Here is a 16,390-nt window from a genome sequence, read left to right on the forward strand (position 1 = left end):
GCCCCCCATTCCCCGGCCCCCCCGCCGAACGCTGATAAATATGTAAAGCGCTAACGAGAGCGCGCTGTATCCGTCTTCGCGGCACAAGGCTGCGCACATTTATTTCAATAATTATCCCTAATAAAAAAACGCCTGACACTAACGAGCACGCAACCCAGTCACGGGAGAATAATGATAAGAAACCTCAAAGTTGGCCCGGCCATACATTATGGTCGGTCCGGGCTGTGACTAAATTGGGTGCAGCACCGTCTTATTGCTTTAATTAGGTTTATTGCTGCCGCGATCATCACGGCTATCAGTATCAATCATGCCGGTTTGCCTGCGTTTGCTGTAAAAAGTTTCCGTTCGCCCGGACGGTGAGAAATGGCGCCGTCGACGCGCTGTCGGAGCGCGCGCGCAACGCGCTCTGACGTCACGAGCGGGGGTGGGGGGAGAGGCAGGTACTACGGTGAGAGATGGCGCCGTCGACGCGCTCTGACGTCACGAGCTGGGGCTGGCGCTGGGGGGTGGAACGACGACGGTGAGGCGCCATTGTTTATTTGATGGCGCTAATGGAGAGAAGCGTTCCTTTGTCTTTGCCTTCACTCGTGGCGGAGACATTAGGAGCGGCAAATTGCGCTTCTTCTATCTTTGCGCTGCAAATCACGAAGCGTGTGTGTGAAAACTTTGTTCATGCGCCTGAGGTGCGGATCCTTTTCACCGACATTATGGTCACTGACTTACTGGAGCCCATTAGATTGGTGCATTGTGATCCCGGGAAGCTAGTGCTAGTGCACCGAGGAGAGAGGACGACGATATTGGCAGCACTTGTGGCCCGCTTGTCCCTTGTGTCCGGGTGATGACGCTGAGGTAATGGTGCAGTGCAGGCATGACGGGCCGAACGGCCACCTTCTGCATGGACATTCATCGTGTGCGTCCTCTTTTTCAGGCACGAAGCTTGAACTTGCACGGCGTTCCTCGAAAGTTCGCCATGTCGTGACGATGGTCTCCTCCATTTTCGAGGTGTCGTCACAATACCAAAAATTCGATATCCCGATATTATTTGCCATGCCCCAGGTGTGATGCCTCCTACAGGTGGTTGTGGTTCTCATGGACAATATTCCAAGCGGAGTTCCTGGAAAAATCGCTCACTTATTTGCAAAAGCCAACGTGGGATCTTTATTGTCCTCCAACAACAATTGGTCCAGGTGAATAGGTACCTTCACGTCCATTGGATTTCACTTGTTTCCTAAAACAGCCTGTCTACCCACCTGGTGTTACTTCAATGGCGAAAAGAGGAGGCTCAAACTCAAGACCCTAAGATCTTAAGCCAGACACCTTAACCGTGAAGCCAACAGCAGCCTTTCGATAGCACCGGCACCCCAATTTTGATGCAACGCCATGCCTGAGAAGCACCAATCCGACAGGAGGGAATCGAACCCACACCAGACGGCTCAAAGACAGGTGCCCGACCCTCTGCACCATCCTGTGGGACACTCTTCTTGCATTAGCAATCTGAACCGGATCTGTGCCTCCACATATGCACGGATTGATTTATCGCTGTTTAAAAAACACAAAAAAGGGACATCATCGTTATCATCTAATTCATTGTGAGCAAGACTATTTCTGAGTCAGATGGGTCATCATAATCATGTGAGTCACAAATGTTAGGGATGGCAGAGAACCTTGAAGATGGGCATCCACGTGAAGGAACCCATAGACCCGTGAAGTCCACAGTTTGTCTGGAAGCGACACGGCACCACTCACGCTCACTCCGGATCGAGCACACACACCGAACCAACAAAGCTTCCAATGAGCTACTGCAGGACTTTCGACTTACGTTCAGGTACTCTTATACCTGTGCACGATGGGGCACGGCACGGAGCAGCCTTGAGTGGGACGACGTGCTGTTGCGACACACCAGTCCCGTTGCTGACTATGGATATAAAGCTCATTGCCATCATGGCCATCATTATGTTGCTCCATCGATCGGCTGTCGCGATGCCGCCGTCAGTCAGCTGCCAAGTCACACAAAGCCTCCGCTGGGATCAGGAAAGGAAGGAAGGCTGGGCGGAGGCAAAGCAGGGAGAGAGAGAGAGAGAGAGGCGGATGGGCTGGGGAGGTGCTCTGCAAGGATCTCAATCTGGTGCTTCGAGAGTACCCTTGAGTCCACTACGCACGCAGTTGCCCAACTGGGCATCGGACTTTGTGAAAGAGCCTTCGATCCGTCGGAGGCACGATTTCACCAGGGGATGTTGGCAAATGTTCTTGCTCTCAGGATGTCCAGCAAAAAGAGCTCGATCATCCATGTTTGTCATGGTACTCCTAACTCCTGTTCACTGTGGCTGAAAAAGGTGCCACAATGAAGATTTGAAAATCCCCCAAAATGGCGACTCTTCATTCTCACTCTTTTAAAAATGCTCTTTTTTTGCAATGCGTTCCTTCACGTGCAATCAGTGCACGCTGTCCAGCTCTCAATGATAACGAATCTGTGTGCCTGTGGTCCTCGTCTGCAGGCCCTCATCATTTATGGGCTGCCACTCTGCCAAGGAGGACCCTTCATCGATTCGCCCAGGGTGTCTAATTAGCGGGCGATGCCGTCCCAGGCTGCCGCCAGCAGCTGCCAATACCCACGTGCCCTGTGAGCTCACTTCCCGACATTTGCCTCATTAGAGGCAGTCTCCACCTTCACACTATACGGCTCTCCTCTCTTTTCCCAACCACAGTCTGACATAACTATATGCTTATATTTACTGTAAGCTCACACTCTGGGGACTTGTTCTCCACAAGCAGAATCCAACTCCACTCTTTCATCCAGCGATGAGTGCTGAGTCTGATTGTGTTTTGTTCACTAACACATTATAGTGAAAAATATTTTTTCCCCCCTTTTTTCGTTTGTGGACCAAAAGGATCTCGGTGGTATCTTTCAACACTATGGTCTTTGGGCCGCTATGTGGATAAGGCCAAAGGTGTTAAAGGGGGGAACAAAGCTCGTTAGAGCATTGCTAGGAAACATATTTAACCAGAACGACACTCGGTAGAGTGTCCGCCAGGCTGTACAGTTTACCTCCACCTCCGCCAGGCTGAACCTTACTGGAGCCCAACCTTACTGTCTGCCACAACCTCCGCCAGGCTGAACAGTTTACGTTTTGTATCTCACTGATAGGTCGGATCTGAATCCGGACCTGAACCAAAATCGAATCTGCTTGTTTTTGTGAACTACCCAACTCGTCCACAAAGTTATTTATTTATTTATTTATTTTTTTTCATAATCCGTCCACAAGTTTTTGAAATGTAATGCTACATATCGGTTTTGGCCCCGTAACTCAATGGCGAGGGATCATTAAAAAAATTTCTCGTGTCCGGATTCGGATCTTCCCCAAAATCGAATTGATTCGTCCATGGAACACACCCGCCCTGCACACCTACTTCCGTCTGAATCCGTCCATAATGTTTCGAGATGTCGTGCTACATCTTATTTTTGGCCCGATCTCGCAATGGTGAAAAATCACTTTAAAATTCCACTATCCGGTTCTGTATCTTCACCAAATTCGAATCGATTCTTCATTGTCACACACCCAACATGTCCACCAAGTTTCATCCGAATCCATCCACAACTTTTTGAGATATCATGCTATATATCATTTTTGGCCCTATCTCACGATGGTGAAAAATCACTTTAAAATTCCAGTATCCAGATCTGGATCTTCACCAAAATTGAATCAGTTTGCCCTTGTGACGCACCGTAGCTGTACACCAAATTTCGTCAGAATCCGTCCATAATGTTTTGAGATATCGTGCTATGTATTGTTATGAATTTCAGAATCGGATCTGACTAATGCACACAACATTCAGGTCCTCGGACAGTTATTTCCAGAAATGAATGCCCAGAATAGACTCATCGGCTTGTCTGGTGGGATTCTAACTATTTGATGCGTCGGAGAAGGGTATAGAACAGATTCCATTTTTTATGGGATGGCCTTTTTCTGTTTACGACACGTTCATGCACACGAGATAGCCGTTGGCCCAACGGAGGCTCGTCTACACCCTTTCCTTCGGGACACATTGGCTTGGAGGTGGACGATTTATTTACACTGGACTTGCAGGACATTGGATTAAGCACACCGTGGGCTTTTCCTGAGCAGTTATTCTGATGGTCAAATATGGCTGTGAATCATTTACCTCACCCACCTATCTTTCATTGAGGTTTGACACCCACCTCTTTTGCCGACGTTGACGTCCACCTTTTTACATTGACGCTTGACGCCCCGTTTGGCAGCTCTATGGATGCTGGCTGGCTCTTGTTCATGTCGGGCTGAACTAGGAAGGAATGATCGCGAGATTGATGGTTGGAAGTGACGTGTAGCGATGCACTGATAGGCAAGGTGGATTTGCCTGAAGTCTGCTTGAGGCTCCGCCCACCCTGGTCACCTATAAAAAAGGACGGGAGGACCGCTTTCCTGCAAGTTGGTGACAGTTCCGAACAACTCCTGACCTTTGGTGACAGTTCCTGACAGTTGGTGATTGTTCCTTACAGTTCCTGACCATTGGTGACATTTCCTGACAGCTGGTGATAGTTCCTGACTGTTGCTGACAGCTCCTGACGGTTGGACCATTCCTGCTGGTGCTGCTTGAGACCTGCTCTTGGCGTCCCTGGTTCCTGGGGGTAACGACGTGACGTTGGTTGGTGTTTGAGCCTGTTTGTGGCTGGGTGCATGGCGAGGCAGGGTGCTGGCAGCGGACCAAAGCATGCTCACACATTTTATTGGACGCACGGCGACTTTTACCATGGTAAGCGAAACCAGATTTATTTCCCCCTTGAATGATTTGCTGGGTACCTTTCTCTCGTGTTTAATCGTTAAGCAAGACATAGCGATAACTGATAAGCATCTGCTCTTTTTCTATTTTTCTATCAATGCCTGAATAATTCCTTATTTGTTTGAGATTATTTTGAATGATTTGAATTCATCTATTTACCCCACAAGGAAATAAAAAGTTATCCAGTTTATTTATTTTTCTTTTTAATAAATTCCTTGTTGACGTTTCAACCTATCCGTGTTTGTCCTTTCCGTCCATTGATCCAGCATTGCCCGAACCTCGATAGACTGGAAAGTAATTCCCAAAATAATTAACCTGTCATAGTCGGCATGCAAAAGCAGTAAACGCTCGGCCGCTCTACTTAAGATCTAATCAAGATAAGATCGGTGCATTGCCGAGGGTGCGCTCCCTGTTCAGGAAGCCACGTGACCTCTAATTAAATGGCAAATTAGACGGTGGACGCTGGAACTTATGGTTAACTGATTGGCGTTTGTGGTTGTAAAGCACCCCACCGTACCACAAAGTTCATTGTGAGCGGTGGCCCCAGGTCCAGCTCTTCCGAGGAGAAACGGGGTTTAACCCCCTCATACACTTTAAAAATTATAGTATCTGGGTGTTCACCAAAATCGAATCATTTTGTCCTTGTGACACACCCAACCTGTCCACCAAATTTCATCCGGATCCATGCATAATGTTTTGACTTATCCTGCTCAAAGACGGGTGAAAATATAATCTCCGTCCACCTTCGGTGGCGGAGGTAATGTCAGTATCATGAAGTCAGGTACCAGATAACTCGGAGGTTATGACTATTGTAGTGATTATAGTGATGTGGCTATATGTAAGGTAATGAGAGATTTGCTTGCAAACTCCATGATATACAGAGCACTGGTTTATTCCAAGGTCAGTCGATAGTTTTATCACGGTTGACAAAGTTATTGAATAATTAGCAAATTTGAGGGACAAAACAATGCAGTCAAGTTGGAATCCTCAGACTCTTCAAAATTGATGTGCTATGGTTTTATTGTTGGAAATTGTGGAGTTTACAGTAAACTGGCAAACAGGGGGGGGGGGGGACAAGCTCAAGTATAAGTTGGAGAGAACCATCATTATTGTATAAAGTCGTGTCCCACTTTGTGAATAAAGATTCATCACTCCTCCGAGAGTTAGGCTGTGGCAACATTGGCAAAGGGGTATCGAGCATTTTCAAATGGTGCAGATGAATCCTTCAAAGAAAGAGCAGAGGAATGCCATTAAGAGCAATACATTACTTGTGTGCATTGAGGAAGTCGCTCAACCAAATAACGAGAATACCCCTGAATGCCTTTGGTGGACAACTTTGAGACCAAGGCCGGATGCTTGACAGTAATGAAGGCTTGTGTGGAGGGGGAGGGGCAGGCGAGGTAAATACCCAGTCTTGGACCAAATAGGGGGCCCATAATTATTCCTTCAATTTGTTTTCATGTAAAGATTGTTTGTGATAATAAAACACCGCGGCAGCTTTAGTTTGTGTCTCCCTCAAAGCCACTCGGGGATTCACCTGCAGTGATCCCCCCCCCCAAAAAAAACACATGTGAACGGGGAGGCTCTCATTGGTTTAAACTCGCACATTAAGTCACGTGTTGCATCATTACATCCCATTCCGATTCCCTCTGAACCGTGGATAGACTTCACCATTTTGTCGTGGTAGTAAGGAGGCTATTTCGGTACATAACTATCCCGTTTTGGTAAGTTTAGTTATTCTTCTTGTTATTCCCTTTATATAACTTATGCATAATAATTCGCTCTTTCAGTAACTTTTTCAATTTCATAATGTTTCGAAAATGCCATTACCGAAATTTCCAGTTCGGCATCGTCGTCATCATCTTTTTTCATAAGGTACATCTTTATACAGCATTTTGACGATTTTAAAAATGAAAATCTACTTTGTGCCACCACAGGGTTAGGGTTGGGGTTACAGTTATGTACCGAAATGGCCTCCTTACAACCACGATCATTGTGACGTCGCATCCCTGGTTCAATCGGAGAGAATCAGGACGTAATGACGGAAGACGTGACGTAATGTGCGAGTTTAAACCAATGAGAGCTGCCCCATTCACATGTCGTTTGGGAATTTATTATTATCCTGCCCCCCGGAGGGAGGGAGTGGGATATTGCAATCGTCTGGTTTGTTTGTTTTATTCGCTATATATGCTAGATATCCCATATTGTCGGGTTTTCCGTCTGTCTGTGTATGTGTGGCTGCAACGGGAGGCTCCACAGCACGAACCAGCAAACCGATTTCGATGAAACTTTGCCAACAGGTGCCATATGGGGTGGGAATGTGCGCATTTGAATTTCGTTGCCCAGCAACCGCCCGTTGTTGTGCAGCGGCCGAAAAACCGCGTATAGTATTTTCAATACTTGTCCTTCAGTTTTGAATGTAGAGAAACGAGACTTCAGAATTAAACACTTCGAGATATTTAGAAAATTTTACTTGAGCCGATTTTTGATTGAGGTTTTATTTTTCAAATGGTAGTCCTTCAAAAATCGGGTGTCTATTTACCGTCATTTTTTTATGAGGGGCTTAGGAAAGTGGGCGGAGCTTAGGGAAAGTGGACGTGGTTGATGAAAAGTGGGAGTGGCGTAGGAAAGTGGGAGTGGCTTATGAAAAATATTGTGTGGCTCAGGTGTGGTCAAACAAGAGCATTGAGAGAAGTTTATCGGGGTGTGTGTGTGTGTGTGTGTGTGTGTGTGTGTGTGTGTGTGTGTGTGTGTGTGTGTGTGTGTGTGTGTGTGTGTGTGTGTGTCTGCAATGCGAGGCTCCACAGCACAAACCAGCAAACCGATTATTTTTCAAATGGTAGTCCTTCAAAAATAGGGTGTCTATTTACTGACATTTTTTATGAGGAGTGCCAGTTGGCAAAATACACATTCGGAAAAATCTTGCCAGGCAGAGGAACAATTGTATGTGAACCAATACGTCTTGGTAATGAATCTTCATCGGTGGATCAGTCAGAATGAAAAGCATCGTATCCAGCACTTCGATCCTCGCGGATCCCTCATCGCCTACCAGCTTGTTTGTTTGTCTGTCTGTCTGTTAGCAACTTTACGGCAAAACAGCTTTAGCAAACACTATCAAATTTAATCCACAGGTGGGCACTGAACCTTGGACGACCCCATTAACTTTTGGGTCCAATTGGATCAAAGATCAAGGTCAAGGTCACAAAATGATCAAAATCGTTTTTCGCTCATAATTTCGTCAAAGATTATCTGATTTACTTCAAACTAAGCTTATAGTGAACCTTATTATATTTGTCACTTATAATCCTACCCATTCCTAGAGTGAAAAATGCATATTTGTGAAGATCAGTAGGGTCCGAAGTTTTGGAGGTCATGGTCTTCGGTCATAATTACAAATTTTCCATTAAAACTAAAACATGGTTACGAAAATACAACTTTACGGGAAAACGGCTGGCTCAAACACTGTCAAATTGTATCCACAGGTGGGTAATGAACCTCGGACGACCCCATTAACTCTTGGGTCCAATTAGATCAAAGGTCAAGGTCAGGTCACGAAAAGGTCAAAATCGTTTTTCGCTCATAACTTCGTCAAAAATGGTTTAATTGACTTAAAACTAAGACTAAAATATTCCTTATTCTATTCCTTATGATCAACATTCAGGTTAAGGATGTATCAAATTTAAATTTGATCCCCAAAATAACTTTATGCCTTAAATGGGCGGGATTTGTTGTGCCTGGCACCACTTTTTTTTTTAACTCGCTTCCTGGTATGTCGTTCACATGGGGAGTAACACCCTTCCTCATAAAATACATTACTGTGGGAATAATTTACATAATGATAATTGTAATGACTTGCATGAGCAGAGGTTTTGGCCACACCCCATACAGATGAAATGGGTTACGAAACGAATCCGCACGTAGGAATAAGTGAATAACACGCAATAATTATTTTGAAAACCAAGAAAGAAACAAAGAACGCAGCCCCCCCCCACCCCGCCAAATATAGGGCTGACTCAGCGAAAAAAAAAAAAAAAAAGAAAAAAAAAAAAGGAGCTTCCTGGGCAGCCTTCCTTGTTAGCCATGACACTAATCGAGAGAGAAAAAAGGCAGTAGCTCGCATTAGTTTGTGTGTGTGTGTGTGTATGTGTGTGTGTGTGTGTGTGTGTATGTGTGTGTGTGTGTGTGTGTGTGTGTGTGTGTGCGCGCACGTGTGCACGTACGCACATGTTTGCCACACGTAAGACGTGAAAGGCAGGGTTAAGCAAGCGATTCACTTCTGTCTGTCTGTCCGTTTGTCCACAAATGTCAGTTTATGATTGAGGAACAACGTTGTATTTTGAACACAAATTGGAACATGAATCGGAAAAATGAATCTGCAGTTTAGCACTACTTTGGCTCTGAATTTGTCATGATCGCACAGTCGCAGGGAGGAGTGAGATAATTTATTTTACTCTGTCTGTCTGTCTGGCAGTCAAACAAAATTGAAAATTATTACAAATAGGAATCTTACTGTTTTTTTTTTTAGGAGAACCCAAACACTCGAACCATCTCAATGCTAATCTATCACTTGATACCCTACAAAATAGATATGATGTGTCTGTTCTCCGATTTCTGGTTTATAAAGTCGGAATTTTGTGATTAAAAGTCAACATCTTCTTCTTCTTCTTCTTCATGATTAGCTGTGACATCACACCCAGAAGTCGAGCATAAGATTTGTACCGTCTCCGGGTTACATTGTGGTGCAATTATTTCACTCAAATTGCGAATAATTTTCGATTTTCCATAAATATGCCGAGTCGACACGTCCTTTGTGGTTGTAGTAATACAAACCGAGATGGTTTCATCCTACATCAAGGGCTGAAACAGCCTAAGTATCCCAGAAATTTGACGAGGTTTGCACAAAAAGTGTGGATCAGGCCTAGAAAATGTCACTTTTGTGCTCGGAGCAGTTTACAGAACATTGTTATGAAACAATAGAGATGGTTCGAACTTGTGGTTATCCGCCACGATTGAGAGAGGACACCATCCCCATGATGAAGTGGAAGAAACAGCCGTTGCTCAAAACTGTAACACCGTCACTACCCAGCTACCAGCACGTGTACACAGACAATTTGAGTGGTGAATCAAACACCTGTTACCATTGCCCGGCAGTTTCCAAAAGAGCACCTGAAAATAATTATCTACAAATCAAATGAACCACCATCTCTTTATAGGGTCCGTGCTGTGTTGTGCCGGGTCCGTGCTGTGTCCATGCCACGTTTCTGATGGAGTGGAACAGATTTATTTATCAATTAATACAAAAATCCCATATAAATTGTGAATTGAATGGAAAAGAACAAAACCTACCAACCTGTTGTGAACATGCGACCGGCATTTTCATCTTAACTCACACTCTCATTGTCGCCATCTTCATCCGAATTGCTCACATAAGGCTCAAAACGATACGGCTCCACAATTCCCGTGAAAACTTTTCCATCATTAATTTTATCTCCAAAAACTTTTCCATCATTAATTTTATCTCCAATAATTTTTTCAAAATCCCACTGATCAGTTTCAACATACTGAGAACCTTCTGATTTGCTAATGCCGGTGGAATCGGTATCGGAAAGCGAGCTTGAAATACAGTGCACTGTTTTTCTATGGAAGCCACCATTTGGATCAAGGTGGGTTCTGAGTGTGACGTCACTGGTGAAAATCGAAAATCAACACTTCTTAGGGCTTTTTTTGGCACTTTGTGATTGGCAAAAATATTTTTTTTTAATATCCCTTCAACTGAGACCGTGATTAATTATTTTCAGTGGTTTTCAGGAAAAAAAATTACATTTGGACGTTATAAAGGACATAAACAACAAGCATGTAGAACCAATGTAATGTGTTGGATAAGGTGGCGTAATAGCTATTGCATCAACAGCAGGGATTTTTTTATTTTTTTAGATCCTCGTGGAGGATCTCTAAGTCTCACTCACATTGTTGTTCTTGTGGACTTTTTTGTTTCACAGCCGACAGTTTTCATCGAAACTTCCTGAAACTTGGCATATATATGTAAAAATACCCTGCGCAGACAGTAACCATCTCCGATTTTGAAAATTCCTCCTAGAAAAAAAGTTATGACGTCAAAATCTCTCCGCTAATGGAAATCACCTAAAAAATAATCTCCGAAACTAGGCAAGCTTTTTGAATTCTGTTTGCGGGAATCGAACAGGGCATTAGCAGAGATGAATTACCGCACATATGATACATCACTATGACATCATTCCTATTTTTTGACATTTTTTGTTTCACAACCCAGAGTTTTCATCGGATCTCCGTGAAACTTGCCATGTATATGCAGAAAGCCCACGCGCAGGCAGTAACCATGTCCGATTTTGGAAATTCTTCCTAGAAAAAAAGTTAACGTCATAATATCGCCACTCGTGGAAATCGCCTATACCATTATCTCCAAAACTAGTTTGTTTCACAGCCTACAGTTTTCATCGAAACTTCCAGAAACTTGGTGTATATATGTAAAAATACCTTGCGCAGACAATGACCATCTCCGATTTTGAAAATTCCTCCTAGAAAAAAAGTTATGACGTCAAAATATCTCCGCAAATGGAAATCGCCTAAATAATTATCTCCGAAACTAGGTAAGCTTTTTGAATTCTGTTTGTGGAAATCGAACAGGGCATTAGCAGAGATGAATTACCGCACATATGATGCATCACTATGATGTCGTATCAATTTTTATGACGTCATTCCTATTTTTTGACATTTTTTGTTTCACAACCCAGAGTTTTCATCGGATCTTCGTGAAGCTTGCCATGTATATGCAGAAAGCGCAGGCAGTAACCATCTCCGATTTTGGAAATTCTTCCTAGAAAAAAAGTTTACATCATAATATCGCCGCTAATGGAAATCGCCTATACCATTATCTCCGAAACTAGGCAAGCTGTTTGAATTTTGTTTGTGGGAATCAAGCCGGGCATTAGCACAGATAATTTCTCCCAAACCTGATACATCACAATGACGTCATATTCGTTTTTATGACGTCATCTTTAAGAGGACGAGGATCTTAGCTCATTCAAGCTTGTTGAATATGATGTTTAAATGTTTTTTTTTTCAATTTAATCATACACTTAAACACTATAGAAGACAAATCGCCTTCCTACTGCTTCAAAAACCTCAAGTTTTGCATGTTATGTATAAGTGCATCAACGGCGCTAAACTTCTGGAATTTTTTCATATGATCTTTAAAATAATTATTTTATTTCAAATGAATTATCTACTTAAATACTGCATGTAGTAAGGAGTTCAATGAACTCTGTAGTTATATCTGTGTTTGTTGAACACTTAAAGGTGCACAGAATTAGAATTATATATATTTTTAATGTGGTTATATTGATTTTAAAGTAATAAACAAAGAACTGAACGTGGTTTTTAATTATAATAATTTTGTGATGGCCAGGACGTCATCTGCTTGACGTAATCGAGGGAAAGATTGTCTCAACAGACAATGAAAAAAAAATGGCCGTACAACTTGCTTCAGACTCGTCAGAAAGTGAATTTGACAAAGATTTTTCCGATCAATAATCGTCTGATTGCGACGATACTCAAAATCATTATGTTGAAGGCACTGTCAGACCGTACGTGTATGAACCCGAGGTGGAAATTGGAGATGGCATCAGTCATAAAATACCTGGTGTGCACAACAATTGGGACGACGTCGAAGAAAGACTCGGCAGTAACAAGTGGTAAAGTAGTAAATCATCGATGAGCTAGAACATGGTAAATGTGGAGTTTTTGATGTAATAGCTCTTTATAATTCTTGTCGTCACTCGAACGGCCTTCCTCCGAAGAGTGCATTACCTCCACCAGGCTGAACAGTTTATGTTTTGGATCCCACTGATCGCTTTATTTCAATTCTATCATTGCTATTCCAACCGGAACACTTGATCTCATCTGCAAATGAAACCAATTAAACATATTTAGAAATGATTACATTACTATGAACGATTAGTCCAATTATGTCATTGCAGGGATTGTGACTGCTGCCTGGTCTTATTGGGGGGACGCTGTCACCTGTACCGCCTTTACTTTTTCAAATTTAGTTCAAAGTAACTGAAAAAAGACAACGGGATAAATAGCATCCTGGGATTAAGGTATGAATAGTGGTGGAGAGTCTTCATCGGGTGTTGCGGAATAATTTAGGGGGTGTCTGTTGAAGCATTACAGGGGGTGGGTGTTAAATTTAGACCAAAAATACATCATGTAATTTTTGAATGGCCCCTGACGGGTTTCTGTGAAGTCGGTGATGGCATGATAGGTGAGGAGAAACCGGTACATACTCTGCTGTTTTGATTTGGGAATGCCCGGTTTGCTTTTATGAGCAGGAGGGTGAGAGTAAAAATGGGACAACTTTGTAAGGGGGAGGGGGGTTGAGGATTTTCGGTGGGAGTGGGGACATGAGGGCTTTGAAGGCTTGAGTGCAGGGAGGGGAATGTGAGGACTTGGTGTTGGAGGGGTGGTGAAGGGGGGAGGGTAGGGGAGCAAAGATGGTACAGAGTTGGGAGGGGAAGTGTTAGGTTTTTTGATAACGAGTGGTCAGAATTGCATACTGAGTTACAGTAACAGTGTGTGTGTGTATGTGTGTGTGTGTGTGTGTGTGTGTGTGTGTGTGTGTGTGTGTGTGTGTGTGTCAGTCACTGTGGAGGGGAGGGGGGTGGGGAGGTGATGCTGTCACCCAACCAGTAACATGCCAATTAAGAATAAGTGACAAAACTCAAAAGTAGAAGTCAGACAATAATTATTGTAGTTTCTAACTTGCAGATCCTTTTGACATCGTACGTGTTTCGTCATGCATCACACACAATATTTATATAGCCAGGAAGGGTTGTATACTCATCATGCCTGCATTCCTCACCCGCGCCAGCCTGGCGGAGCATGCGTCCGCAAATAACAGGCATTACAATGTGAAAGTTCTTTGTTGCTGTCAAACTATAAACCATGGTCATGGAGATCATAGTTTTCTCCATTTCTGCAGATTATCTATCTGCTTGGCACATAGAAACTACACATATATTACTATTAGCCCTGCTTACACCTGTACACATATGTGATATGGTTGTACCCATACATATGTCTGACATGGTTGTACTTGTACGTATGTCTGATATGGCTGTACCTGTACATGTGTCTGATATGGCTGTACCTGTATGTGTGTCTGATACGGCTGTACCTGTACGTGTGTCTGATACGGCTGTACCTGTACGTGTGTCTGATACGGCTGTACCTGTGCGTATGTCTGATACGGCTGTATTTGCATGTATGTGTGATACATAATGTAGAAGGTTACTGATTGATTACTAAAATGGTGGCAATCATGGCCGATGCTAAATAGAAATGCAAAAAAACAAAAACGCTGCTTGCCCTCAGTTTCTCACGCTTTTCCACAGCTGTTCTGTCCATTTTCTTCTTCTCCATGAGATGAGAATTATCTCTAGTCTTCGTGGGGATCGTGTCGGCTTTCAATTTACTCATCCCAAACTGGGAATACAGGCCGGTGTCGTACGAATCATCTTCAACATGGGTGCTGCAAATGAAGTTGGAAGCAGCTGGACCATGCCACTTTCCTCTGATTGGTTTTACTTTGGCTGTCCAAATTTTCCTTTCAGCTGGACCTTGTGGGAAAACATGCATACTCACACCATCTTTGAATTGCTACAACGAGCCACAATAGATCTAGCTGGCATTCCGAGTACTTTTTCAGGGTTCAAGGCCTCTGTAGGCCGCATGTAAACACAAGTCCTACAGCAAAGGTATCCTTGATATGATGTGGCGGGTCACATGATGTATGACTTAATCAAATCGCCTTCTTTTTCTGGGAGGGGGCAGGGGGGCGAGGCCAATCGAACATAAAAGGACACCAAAAAAACATATAAATCTTCCTTCCAAGATATTTATTCAAGAAAAGAACATCGATTTAAGCGTTAAGTGAAGCCATCAATCTATAATTCCAGCAGTGTGTGTGTGTGTGTGTGTGTGTGTGTGTGTGTGTGTGTGTGTGTGTGTGTGTGTGTGTGTGTGTGTGTGTGTGTGTGTGTGTGTGACCACTGGTCCAATCTAATTGAAACTTGCCAGGTATATTGCTGGGGCCCTGAGTATGTGCCTTTTCAAGGTTTGATATTAATCGGACAAGTGCTTCCCAAGTTATGGCTATTTATTTACCAACCAATGACAAGACACGTTGCTGCGTAGGCGTGGCCGATGGGGAAGAGATTTTCAGCCACGTTCCCCATTACGGGTTACAACGTACGGACTTCCGGATAGTGATGACTGACTGTATTCTAATAATTTCTCGATTTCTTCTGTGCATTTATACATAAACACAATGCCCCAATCCAGTCGTCGTTTACGAGAGCGAAGGAACGGCCTGCGTGGTTGTTGTTTCTGGCTCGCGGTTTGAATTTTTTTTTGCACGTACGGCCACGCATGTACCGGCACGTACTAGTATCTATTAATTAAACCAAACATGAATTTCTGATTCTGTGGACCTTCAAAGTACCACTGTGTGCCATATCTTGCACTGTTATGTCGAAATGTATTGCTTATGATGAACGCCTGAACCTTTGACGGATATCTCTCCCTCGATGTGTCTGATACAATGTGGATTCTCCGATCGTGTGATGCACCTCACAGTTTTGGTTGACTTGCAGCGTGCCTTCTGCCACAATGTTTCTTCTTTTATCAACAAATGGATCATCAAGCAGCAGACTGTCTTTAATGCTGCAAGAGGGAGTGAAACAGTATTCCCCTCTTGAGAAAGGTGCATGAGCAAAAATATGACATCTACTCCAATGACTTCAGGAAATCGCTCACTCTCTTCTTTTCCCACCACTGAAAAAAATGTGACATTGGCTTGATGTTGCATTGCAAGACAATAACATCTTTGCTGAATTTCACTGCTGCAGGAATGTTCCTTCATTGTTGAGGGTGGGGAGCTGGTGGAAGACTTTTTCGTTCACCTTCTTGCACCTGTTGAAATCTTGGTTGCTCTTGAAGCCAAATACGGCCATTCACATGTGACATGCGATCAACCTCGGTATGTGCATTTGTTCATAGTAAGGGAGCTGCTACCGAAGCAACAACGACACTCTGAGATCCAAGCAGTGTAACCTGGTGTTGAGGCGTATCCAGTAAGACCCGACCACCTGCTCCCTGCAGTTTTAGGCAGGACTTTGTCATTTGTTCAGGGTGCCAATGATGGGCCTTGTTATTGTATGCAAGTTTTCTCCATAAGTGTCCACTAACTCACCTGCAATAACCGGCAACGACGAGGCCTTTGTCCTTGTTTAATGGACTACTTACTGCTCCCTGCTATGGGCTGGTGGTCCAGCATCACATCTACTGTATCTCTCCTCAATAATGTTGAATTTAAATGTCTCAAAATTATTGGACTCTTCTGCGATTAAGACCAAAGCACAATGTCTGTTGCTCTCACATCACAGGCAGGTTGGAGGTCTCTGTTTTGTTTCTCTATTCTCCAACATTGCTCCCCTGCTCTTCAGTCCATCAACCCTCCCCAGCTAATGCAGGATGCAAGTATTCTTTCTTTAAA

General features: G+C 43.7%; 1 protein-coding gene across 2 annotated transcripts in view; it reads left to right on the top strand.

Moving 5' to 3' along the window:
* Positions 1-464: 464 nt before the first annotated feature.
* LOC147027525 (uncharacterized) overlaps positions 465-16,390 on the top strand; it is a 73,032-nt gene continuing 57,106 nt past the window's right edge. For both annotated transcript variants that reach the window (XR_015057079.1, XM_085876999.1), the window contains exon 1: positions 465-4,770. The gene's annotated coding sequence lies outside the window, so the exon portion shown is untranslated. The remainder of the gene's footprint in view (positions 4,771-16,390) is intronic.

This window comes from Eptatretus burgeri, chromosome 4, assembly GCF_056783735.1.
Source record: "Eptatretus burgeri isolate ZD-2024b chromosome 4, Ebu_testis_v1, whole genome shotgun sequence".
Classification (NCBI taxonomy): Eukaryota; Metazoa; Chordata; class Myxini; order Myxiniformes; family Myxinidae; genus Eptatretus; species Eptatretus burgeri.